This window comes from Vigna radiata, chromosome 1, assembly GCF_000741045.1.
Source record: "Vigna radiata var. radiata cultivar VC1973A chromosome 1, Vradiata_ver6, whole genome shotgun sequence".
NCBI classification, from domain to species: Eukaryota; Viridiplantae; Streptophyta; class Magnoliopsida; order Fabales; family Fabaceae; genus Vigna; species Vigna radiata.
In genome coordinates this window covers 15,795,262-15,807,119 of record NC_028351.1, presented here as the reverse complement: position 1 = coordinate 15,807,119, position 11,858 = coordinate 15,795,262, and the positions used below count along the sequence as shown (strand labels likewise).

The following is an 11,858-nucleotide window of genomic DNA, read 5'->3' as shown; positions in this document are numbered from 1 at the left end:
TGTATAGGGAGTCCACAAGGGAACAAATGCTGAGAGAAAGACGTTTGAAAAAGGTACTCATGGGGACTATTGTTCATAATGTAAAAGATCTTGACATACCAAGGAAACATGCTTCAAACTCCATGGAAGAAAGAATGTTCTCGAGCGCATGGGAAACAACAAAGGGTCTACTCAAAGATGGGCAAATCATACCACCTCAGAACAGGAAGCCACCAATCAATCTAGTTTTTCACAATCTAATCCACCACCATCACCACCAGATCTTGATATGAAAGCTTATAAGGAGAAACTCGAGTGCTTGGAAGCAATGGTTGAATCAATGAGTAAGCCCTCTAGATCATGTACTCTGTCCATAAAAGGTAAGATTTGTGTCAATACTGTTGGTAAAGTGTTTCAAGGTATTTGGATCCTTGATTCGGGTGCAACTGATCATATGACACCTTTTAGTGGGTCTTTCGACTCATGGTAAAAGCAATAAAGCACAACTTATTGCAGTTGCGAATGGTTAGGGTATGCCTATACGCGACTCTAGGAATATAATTTTGGATTCATCTATTATATTGAATGATGTTTTACATGTTTCTCAATTAGCTAATAGTCTTATCTCTGTGCAAAAACTCACAAAGGATTTAAATTGTTCAGTAACATTTTTTCCAACTTATTGTGTTTTTCAGGACCTTGCCACGGGGAAGACGATTTTAGCTGCTAAGGAGCAAAGTGGGTTGTATTTTTTAGAGTTTGATGACCAAAGCAACACATAAATTATGAGTCAAAGGCTACATCATCAAAGACAAATTCCCAAATATGGCTACATCATCAAAGGCTTGGGCATCCTTCATTCAGTCTTATCAAGTCCTTGTTTCCCCATTTGTTTACCAAAGAGTTTGTTGAGTCTTTTAATTGTGATATTTGTCAATTATCAAAACACCATCGTGCATCTTATCCTATTAGTGATAAAAATAGTATTTCTCCATTTGATTTAATTCACTCTGATGTTTTGGGTCCTATCATAGATTTTATTTCTGGAGTTAAATGGTTCGTTACCTTTATTGGCGATTGTACCCGTGTCACGTGGACATACCTTATGGAAAATAAATCTAAAGTTTTTCAAATTTTTGTTAATTTTTTCCCTCTTGTCCAAAATCAATTTGGAAAAAATATCAAAAGAAATAGGTCTGATAATGGTACTGAATATGTGAATCATGAATTTTTCAATTTTTTGTTTCATAATGGTATTATTCATGAACTAACCTGTGTTAACACTCCTCAACAAAATGGGGTTGCTGAAAGAAAGAATCATCATCTTCTTGAAGTAACTAGAGCTCTTCTTTTTCAAATGTCTGTTCCGAAAAATTACTGAGGAGAAGCTGTGTTAACTGCCACATATCTCATCAACAAGTTACCCACTCGTATCTTAAATGTCATTAGTCCTATAGAGTCTCTATTGTCTTTTGTTCCTTCTTCTTCCATAATAACGAGTCTACATAGTCGAGTCTTTGGATGTGTTATTTTTGTTCACTCTCATTATCCTAACCGTGGTAAATTAGATCCCAGAGCTCTTAAATGTGTCTTTATTGGGTATCTTTATAATAAAAAAGGATACAAATTGTCGCAACCGAAAAATCGCGACGGGACGACAATCCAAAGAAAACAATTTGAAAAATTATTTTGGAGTCGCCACCATAGTTTATTCTGGAAAACTATGGAAAAAACCATAAAGAAAAGACACGGTCCACGAAAACCAAAGATTGGGTTCGGGAGTCGGTTACGTGTGGGGAAGGTGTTAGCACTCCACAACGTCTGCCCTAAGGCAGTACCTTTAATTAAATGCGCGAATAAAAATGTGGTTTGCAAAATGTTTAACTATCCCAAAGATAACAATATAAAGAAACAAAAATATATTTTTTTTGTTTTTGGGCCCGACAAGGATTGACCTTGCTCCTACGTATTCTCATTCAAAATGAGAAATCAGGGTTACGTAGTTCTTTCAGAAATATTGATTCTTTGAAGATGTTTTTAGTTTTTGAAGATTTTATATTTTTTGTATTTTTATATAAAAAGAGAAAAGGTTTTTAGCACAAGGCCTACGCGAGCGGTCGCACGTGTGCTTAAACCTTTTCAAAATATTTTCATTTGTTTTTGAATTTTATAAAATAAAAGGAAAAGATTTTTTAGCACAAGGCCTACGCGAGCGGTCACATGTGTGCTTAAACCTTTCCAAAATATTTTTATTGATTTTAATTTTGGTAATAGAAAAGGAAAAGATTTTTAGCACAAGGCCTACGCGAACGGTCGCACGTGTGCTTAAATCTTTTCAAAATATTTTTATTTGAAATTTTGATTTTTTATGATTTTTTTTTATATTTTTATTTTTAACAATCAAATAATAATAAAACAAATTCTAAAGATAAAAAAAATAAAAACAAAGACAATAATAAAAAAAAAACAATACAGTCTAATAGGCCCAATAAGAAAAAGGGAGTGCAGAAGACAAAACCAGGAGTGCAATATGAAACTCATTGGCCCATGACCAAAGGTAGGGGTGCAGCTGTGAATGTTGGGATTCCACTGAATATTTTGCTGACCAGGCCCAAAGCCTTTTTTATTGTTTGCAGAAAGGGAAGGGTGGTGCAAATAGAGTTGCACGGTGACAAGCACAGAAACCGCAGCCCAATGGCCAGGCCCAAACCCCTCTTTTTTTTTGCAGAAACGGATTGGAAGTGCAAGGCTGAAAGCGGAGGTGCAGCCCGAAGTAGCCTATCCAGGCCCAATCGTCCTTGTTTGCAGAAAGATAATGGGCTTCAACTGAGAGGGTGTAAATGGCATTGCTTGGTGACAGGAAGAAAAGGCAAACGCGGCCCAGGCCCAAACCCCTTAACCCTAAGAGAAACTCATTAGGGGTTCTCCAAAATTCCTCATTTGTGCAATTCATGCCTCTAGACGCATGGTTGCCTCCTCTGAACGGAAGAAAGCCAGAGCCATGTCCTCTGCCACGACCAAGCCTCAACCTCCACTCGACCGGCCACCACCATACAGACCGCCACAAGCTGTCATTCAAATCTTTGCCGCCGACGCCACCTATTGCTGGGGTCATCGCCGGCCACCGTGAGGGTTCCCCTTTTTTTTTTTCTCGCGCGAGAGGGAAGCAACCTTGATTCTGGCGTCGCACTCCCATTTCCAGCCACCACAAGGGTCACCATTCTCCATCGAGCCCGCCGCCAGCGTCGCCCATCGCCACAGACCGTACCAGTTGCCGCACCAAGATCTCCTTCGCGTTCTTCGCTTCGCGTGAGGGAGACTCACCACCCTAGGTCGCGATGGCGTTCCCCACCAGAACCGCCGGCGACGACGCTGGTCACCACTAGGGCTCCGTAATGGTGCTGCTGACATCAGGCTAGGGTCGACGCTCTGCGTCGAACTTTCCCTTCCACCCTCACGTCGTAGCCACCGAACCAAGTTCTCCCTTCTTCCTCTGATATCTATTTTCCGATTTGGGGTGCTGGAAAGCTGGCAGAGAGAGTGAATGATGAAGGAGACTTGAGACCGATTTTGGTTTGATGAAGAATTATGAATTGTGATGATGATTTTGTATTCTTTGTTTTGGTTTTTTTTTTTTGCTAACTGGAAGATGAAATTGAAATTGAATGGGAGAAAGGTAGGTGAGAAGAAACTCTGGGGAGGATGAAGAGCGTGGTGTAGACGTTGAATCAAAAGGATGGAGTATGTGATGGCTCTGTTTTCAGTTATCGATAAGGAGAGAAGTTCTGTATTGTGTTTTGAGGCCTTGTGTGTGTCTAATGATTGCTGTTTTTTGATGGTTTTCTGGAGGTGATGATGAGATAATGGTTAGGTGTTGTAGGTGAATGGAGAATGATTGTGGTTGTGTGTTGGATTTGCAGGTGATAATGGAAGAGGAAGATGAAGGTTATGGGTTGTCGGTGGTGAACGTGGCGAGGGTCACGGCAATGGAGTTTAGAATATCGAATTGGTGCCAAAAATGATGAGCGAATGGGGAGAGATTATGCGGTGGTGAGTGATTAAGAGGAAAAGGTTGTGTGACTATATCTGATGGTTGAAGGAATCAATCCAGTTGGGTGAATCACGGGTTGAAGTCATGGAGGGTAGTCATCTCGTTTTTGTTGGTTCAGAATGGTGTATATGGGAACAGGTGAAATCAGGGTAGTGTGAGAACTAATGGCTCTGTTCTCCCTCCACTATTCGGTGAGGATGGGAATGTGGTTCCTTGGGATGATGAGGTAGTGGTCAGCCCCAAAGGAAGTGTCGGGTGTGTGATGGTGGACCAAAATTCAAAACGATTTTTCTGTTGTGAGTAGTGGAATTGAGTGATTACAGAGAGGGAATGTTTGTTGGGGTAATCATGGGTGTGTGAGTTGTATGTGATGAATTAAGAAGGGTGATCATGAAGATGATGTGTTGATATCAGGATGATAGGAAACGTGATGATAGGAAACGTGATGAAGGTTAGGAGCTTCGGAAACCACTGAGTGAACCTTTGTGAGAAAACTCTATACCCCTTCCAGCCAAAAAAAAGAAAACCAACTTTCAAATTAACTCCTGGACATACAAATCTCCAAAATTAATTATCTCATGGGATGTGCTTCCTTTTTTTTTTTTATTTCTTTTATTTCTATTTTTTTCTTTTTCTTCTTTTTTTCTTTTTCTTCTTTTTTTTTCTTTTTTTTTTATGGAAAATCAAATTAAATAATAAAAGCAAAATAACTAAACAAATACTAAATAAAAGGTAAAAATAATGAAACTAAAATAAAATAAAAAATTAAAATAAAAGTAGGATGAAAATAAAAACAAGTTTTACTATTTAATTACCCGGACGAAATTTGGTGTTGACACAAATATTATCATCCTCAGAGTCGTCGCGTCTTTATCACCATGAATGTCACATTTCATAAAATACAATCCTTTTATGTCAGTCCACGAAAGATTATGTTGATGAAAATAAGCAAACTAAAGTTACTGTTAAGAGAAGTTGTCTGCATCAAACAAGTGGTGAGAGATTAATTATATAGGTGTAGGTGTGACAGAATTCTATGGTATGGCAAAGGAGTGGAGCAACTTAACTATTTCAGGAGTGAAAGCAAGTTCTCTGATCATCGTCCAGTTTCAGCACTTTTCTCTACACATATTGAAATCAAATCATCAAGAAGAGGACTTATGAAGTTGCAGAATATTCCTCAAACAGTGTTGAACCCCGAGAATGTAATTTCTCATTACTATTCATTTTGTCAAAATCATGTTGGAAAAATCAAATTAACTTGTATAAAAAAAGTGTTCATATTCTCATGTTATGATTTTCATTAATTGTGGCAGGGGATTAAAAGAGGAGAAGAAGATGAAAAATCTTCTTATTGTCACTGTTAACCAAGAATGTACTAGATGCTAACACAAACTTTAGATTAAAGGGTTGACGCGTATTTTCAAACAGGTCATGGTCATCACAAAAATGACTCATAATTGCTCTTCTTCCTAAAACCCAACATTTTTTGGATAGCAAGATTTGGAAGGTTATGATAATGCATGAAGCAAGAGGTTTGTTAATTTAAGTGTATTTTTTTTTTTTATCAATTAATACCTTTTAATGAAAAAATATTTATATTTAAAAATATATATTTAAAGTCAGTTTTTATATTACATTGAAAATGAATTTACTAACATTTATTCATTCAATTAAATCTATTAAATATCTTAATAAACTTATTGCTCAAATCTCTTTTCTATCAAACAAAATCCCGTACTTTTCATTTACTTCTTAATCACTTTAAACTAATCATTATTTTTTTTATCTACTTTTCATTCATTTTTTTAATCACTTCAAATTAATAATCATTCACTTTCCACATTTCTAACCAAAAAAAGTGTTAGTAAATGTCTCTTTACACACTTTTCTTCCCCTTTTTACAATGATGGTTTATATTAATTTAATTGATAACTAATATCATACAAAAGTCTAACTAATTATTTTAAATAGAGTTTAAGATAACTAAAAGAGTACTCATATGCAACATAAAATAGAGATAGATCAATAAAAAGATTAAAACTTAACTTACCTGCAATCTAAATTAAAGTTGATTATTATTTTTATAGTCTTAAATCTTGAATCGGATGGAAATAATATGAAAGAGATAGAAAGAATGTGAAAGAAAATAGATAAGTTAGAAAACTCTAAAAAATTATTTGTATAAGGAAAATGTGTTTTAAAATTATGAATCTTATTTATAATAAAATTATTTATATCAAATTTTTTTAATATTAAAATAATCAAATCTTACTGTTTTTAAATCACTGTCAATTTTAAAATTTCACTTTTTTTCTTTACGGTAAAAATGTTTAAAAGTAATAAAAAAATTAATAAAATTATTAGAAGAAAACAAATATTTAGTCACAAAGTTATGATCACATACAATAAAGAATGTAGGTTAAAAGATTTAAATTATCACATATCATTTTAATACTATACAACTACTAAAAAACATCACACATCCAATATTTAAGAACATATAATTCACAAATACATACATACATTGTGCTATTATAATTATTTCAAATATAACTATAATACCAAAAATATACATATACACATGTTATATACAACTAAGGATAATATTACACTATGTAAAAAACATAATAAGGTTTTTTAAAAAGAAAAACATATATATAGCCTAATTATCCTAAACCTATACTACATCATTGCCATCCCCCTGAACTGGATCAACTACTACCTCATCATCTGCCCACACCGTTACAATGATCATTGCAAGTAAGAACACATAAACACAAAAAAAGGGTAAGTTTATGTGCAAAAAAACAATAATACAACACTTTAGAGATATTAACACATGTAATAATTCATAACAACAATCTTAGCTCATACCAATACTCATACTAGACTCAACCATCCAGATACATGTATTAATATTAGACTTTGGTGAGTTATGCAATTGTGGTAGTGGAATAGCTTGCCCATCCAATCTATCACACACAAGGTTAGTCTGTCAACCATCTTTGACCAAAGTAAAGTCCCTAAACTAAGACCTCTTACACCTCTCTTTACATACCTCACCCTTTTATACTTGAGATTGAATGATTATTAGAGCGCCACGATAACTCCTAATACCGAATCTATATATCAATACATACATTAATGAAACACCACCATAATCTCTCCACGAGATCCATGGAATTACACTAACACATATACCATACTTATTATCATCACATTTTCATATATGAATAAACATCATACACACTTAAGCATGTATCAAGTACATTGTAAATTCATTTTAAATAGCCATGGAATAACAAAAACTTAAACATTTATACTAGACTTTTCACAGAAGGCGACGCTTAACGACAAGCTAGATGCTCAACATTAAACCTCTCATAAAAGGTGGTGCTTAACGTCATTCTTTTCACAAAAAAGTTATGCTCAACGAAACCTCAATGCCGCTCAACATCCTAAAACATTTGCTATGCTACCACTTAACCCCAAAGCATACGAATAGAGATGGTAATCGAAAAAGATCCCCTGTCATTTGAAGAAGTTGAAAAAAAATAAGAAATGGAGGAATGCAATGATTGAAGAGATGCAATCAATAGAGAAAAATAAGACTTGGGAGTTAGTTGATGCCGCAAGTGGAGTGAAGCCCATTGGAGTTAAGTGGTGAAATAGACAAATTTAAAGCAAGATTAATGACGAAAGGATATGCTCAAGAATATGGAGTTGATTACACAGAGGTGTTTTCCTTGGTTTCTCGGCTTGACGCCATTCACATCATACTTGCATTAACAACTCATTATAGTTGGACAATTTTTCAATTAGATGTGAAAAATGTCTTCCTTCATGGTGAACTCAAGGAAGATATTTATGTACAACAATCTACTAGTTTTGTCAAGAAAATGGAAGAAGAAAAAGTTTACAAATCAAGAAAGGCATTGTATGGCCTTAAATAGGCCCCAAGAGCATGGTACAACAAGATAGAGAAATATTTTTCTCGTAAAGGCTTTGAAAGGTGCTACTGTGAACATACCCTATTTACAAAATCAAAGGAGGGAGGTAAAAGTTTAATTGTAAGCCTTTATGTTGATGATTTGATATATACTAGAAAAGATTGAAGCATGTGTGATGAATTTAAAAGGTCAATGATGTTAGAGTTTGACATGTTTGATTTAGAAAGAATGAAGTATTTTCTTGGAATAGAGGTTGTTCAAAATTCAAATGGAATTTTTATTTGTCAAAGAAAATATACTCATGAGATACTAACAAGGTTTGGCATGGAGAATAACAATGCAGTAAAAAAATCTTATTGTCCCAAGTACAAAACTGTTAAAGGATGTTGTAAGGACTAAAATTGATTCAACCATGTTTAAGCAAGTAGTTGGCAGTCTAATGTACTTGATTACAACTCGTCCAAATATTATGTATGCAATAAGTTTAATTATCAGATTCATGTCTTGTCCAACTGAATCACATTGGGTGGAAAAAAAACGAATATTAAGGTACTTAAAAGATACCACCGAACTGGGCATTTTCTACAAGAAAGGTGGCAGCACAAATGTTGTGGCTTATTCTGACAGTGACTTTGCTGGAGACTTGGATGATCGTAGAAACACCTCTAGATCTGTGTTTTTACTTGGCTTTGGAGCAGTTTCATGGTCCTCTAAGAAACAACCTACAGTAACATTGTCTACTAGGTTGAGTATATAACAATTGCCTCTTGTGCTTGTCAATGTGTTTGGATTAAAAGGATATTGGAGAAGCTTAGCCTTAAGGAGCAGAACAGTACATTAATTTTGTGTGATAACAATTCAACCATAAAAGTATCCAAGAATCTAGAGTTTCATGGGAAAAGCAAACACATTGATATAAGGATTCATTTTTTGAGAGACTTGGTGAATGATAACTCTCTATTTTTCCCCATTTTTCTATGTTAATTTTTTTCTTTTAGGTTACTTTAGTTTTTAATTTTATAGAATTAAGATAGTTTAGAGTAATTAGGGTAAAAATAGGTTTTTGATAGAAATAGTGTTAATTTCTCCTTTTTAATTAAATAAATAGTTTTTTAATAAATAAGTCTTTTTCCTCTTTCAGATAAATATTCAGAAAATAAATAAAAAAATTTCTTTTGCTATCATAGGATTTTATTCTTTTCTTTTTGCTGTTTAACTCTTTATTTCTTCTCTTTTCGTAGAAAAGTCCCTGGTCAAAGGGGCCAAGAATTTGGTCAACAAAAAGCAAAGGAGTTGATGTTGTTTGGGCCAAATTAAGAAGAGCTATTATTGGTCAAATGAGCTGGAAGGCTAACAGCAGAAATGAAGTTGACTGGAGGAATTTGGGCCGCTGCACATGGAATTGGGTTTAAGTGAAACGCACATTTTGGACCATCTTCAATTATTAGAAGGGTGTTGCTCCTTCCACTTCTCCAACTTTCAATATTTTTTTAATTACAAAATTAACCTTTTTTACTTTTTAACCCTATTTATTACTGAAATCCTAAATTTTTATTCATATTCACTCACCATTTTCACTACGTACAGACGGTAAATTACACTGACAAAACGAGTAGACCTCTTCCATTGGAGCTAGATGGTTGTACTATTATGATTTAGAACATATTACCTTCAATAAATTAGGAGACTTTTATTATTTAGAACATATTACCTTGAATAAATTAGGAGACTTTTGCTTATGGATATATGGTTCTCATTTGTTCCAAAATGTGGTTTTTGAAATGCTTGATTAAACAGGTGTAAGTTCGTCTAAGAATGATATACTTAACCTGTAGAATTGTTGCATCTGGTAAAATATTCTATATTCAAATAATAACAATAATAGACTAGCTAGTCCATTTCTATTATTGGTATATGCATGATCACTAACCAATGAACCTTGATATTCTTTATGTGATTCATTCTGAAAATTGAAGAGATGATCTCATTATGAAATAAGGATACTTTTTCTCTTTAGCAGGTAGGATATCTTTTCAAGTCTAACGCTAGTAGACCATTATGTACATTATATTTCCATTTGCAAAATGTAATTCAATGTTCATGGGAGGGAAGTGAAGAATCCAGTTAAAGAATTTTCTTTTCCTTATATTAACATAATAACTTTTGCTGTACATTTCTCAAAGATACCATTTTACTTGAATGAGTTTGGAGACCATGTTAAGGCCTAGAAAAAAGTGGATGTTGATGGTGATGGTGACAACATGAAAAGGTGTTATCAGGAGGTTTTAGAATTAAAAACGGATGTTGATATCTGTTTCACCTTAAATGGATGTTGACATCCGTTGACGGATGTTCATATCCGTTTAAGGTTTCCATGTTAATTTAGGGTTGATTACATGCCTCCACATAGTGCACCTTCACCTCTTTGCACCTTCAAGCATCACCGAGAGTGAACTCTGACACTGCTGGAACAATTCCTTCCACCATTAACTGCAACCTCTCACTCACCACACTCTCACACCACAACGAAAGAAAGAGAGGAGAAACAATTCGCACAATGAAACAGAGCACAAAGTAAAACGTAAAAGAGGAAGAAGAGTTGTGTGTCGTTGCTAGAGGATTTGAGTGGGTAGAAATTATAAAATATTAACACTTAAAATCAAATTTTACCGAAGGATAAAATAAGAATAAAGAGATGGAGTGAGGGATAAAAGAGGAAGGGGGAGGTGGAGGGAGCAAGGAGTGGTGGTGAAGGGAGCAACACCTTTATTAGAACACTGTCGTTTTGGCTTGAGTAAGCTGCTGCCTTTGGGGGTAAGGCTCGAGCATATTCATTTGTGCAAGAGAAGGCTTCTTTTCCCCAATTCTCTTAACCCCTCAACCTAGGGTTTGTCAAGCACAGAAGAAGAGAAGCAACGATGTAGTGAAGCAGAAGCGAGTTCCTTGGGTTAGATTGGAAGCTGAAGAAAGGCGCTACGACCCAAAAGGGAGATGGCCCAGGAGGATGATCGGTCCGATGAAGCAAACCAAAAGAGGAAGCCGACCTAAGCTGATCGGAAGAAAATCGGAATCAAGGCAATGTTGAGCTGAATTGATTAAAGAAGTAGAGCGGGTCAGAGTTTGTTGGGGATGATTCGAGAAACTTCAAGTTGTAACTGATTCTTTCCCCTTTCCCCCTTTTCTTTATTTTTCGGTTTTGACTTTCCCTATATAAATGCACTCGAGTTCTTGGATTTTCCATTGGGTAACAAACATTGGCTCTCTAAGAAACTCTGGTATCTTGTATTTCCAATTTCAGTTTTAGTTTACATTTTTTCTTGCTTTATTCAATTTCCAGCATTGATACTTTCAAATTTTGTTGTAATACATGAATTTTACTATTACTTTTCGATTTTGTCCTGTTCCTTTACGATTACAACATTTATTTTGATATTGATTTTGAGTTATTCGTTTAATCTGTTTTAGAGGATTATAGAGTAAGGGAAAGTATAGTTTTGGGTTATTTTGGTATTCTATTTTTGATGTCCTTGTCAGATGTGGAATATGTGTTGTTGCTTGGTTTGTTGGTTCTTTTGGATGCTAAATACTAACGTTGGGTTTGATTTTTCCCTTAAGCATTGGAACAATCAACTTTTTAGAGTCCAAATGCAAACCTTGAAAGTGTAGCTGCCATCATATTGGGTGGAAATGCTGGAACTCGACTCTTTCCTCTTACCCGCATAAGAGCCAAGCCTGCTGTATGGTTTTCTATTTTATATAAACTTCTTTAGAGGTTTTTGTTTTGAACTTTGAGACACAGTTGCATGGACTAACGTAAAGGATTTGCAGGATTTCTGAATGTGATGAAATATATATATATATATATATATATATAT

General features: G+C 34.9%; 1 pseudogene; it reads left to right on the top strand.

The window, feature by feature from the left end:
* Positions 1–2,526: 2,526 nt before the first annotated feature.
* The window catches only part of LOC106758112, a 12,859-nt pseudogene continuing 3,527 nt past the window's right edge, over positions 2,527–11,858 (top strand).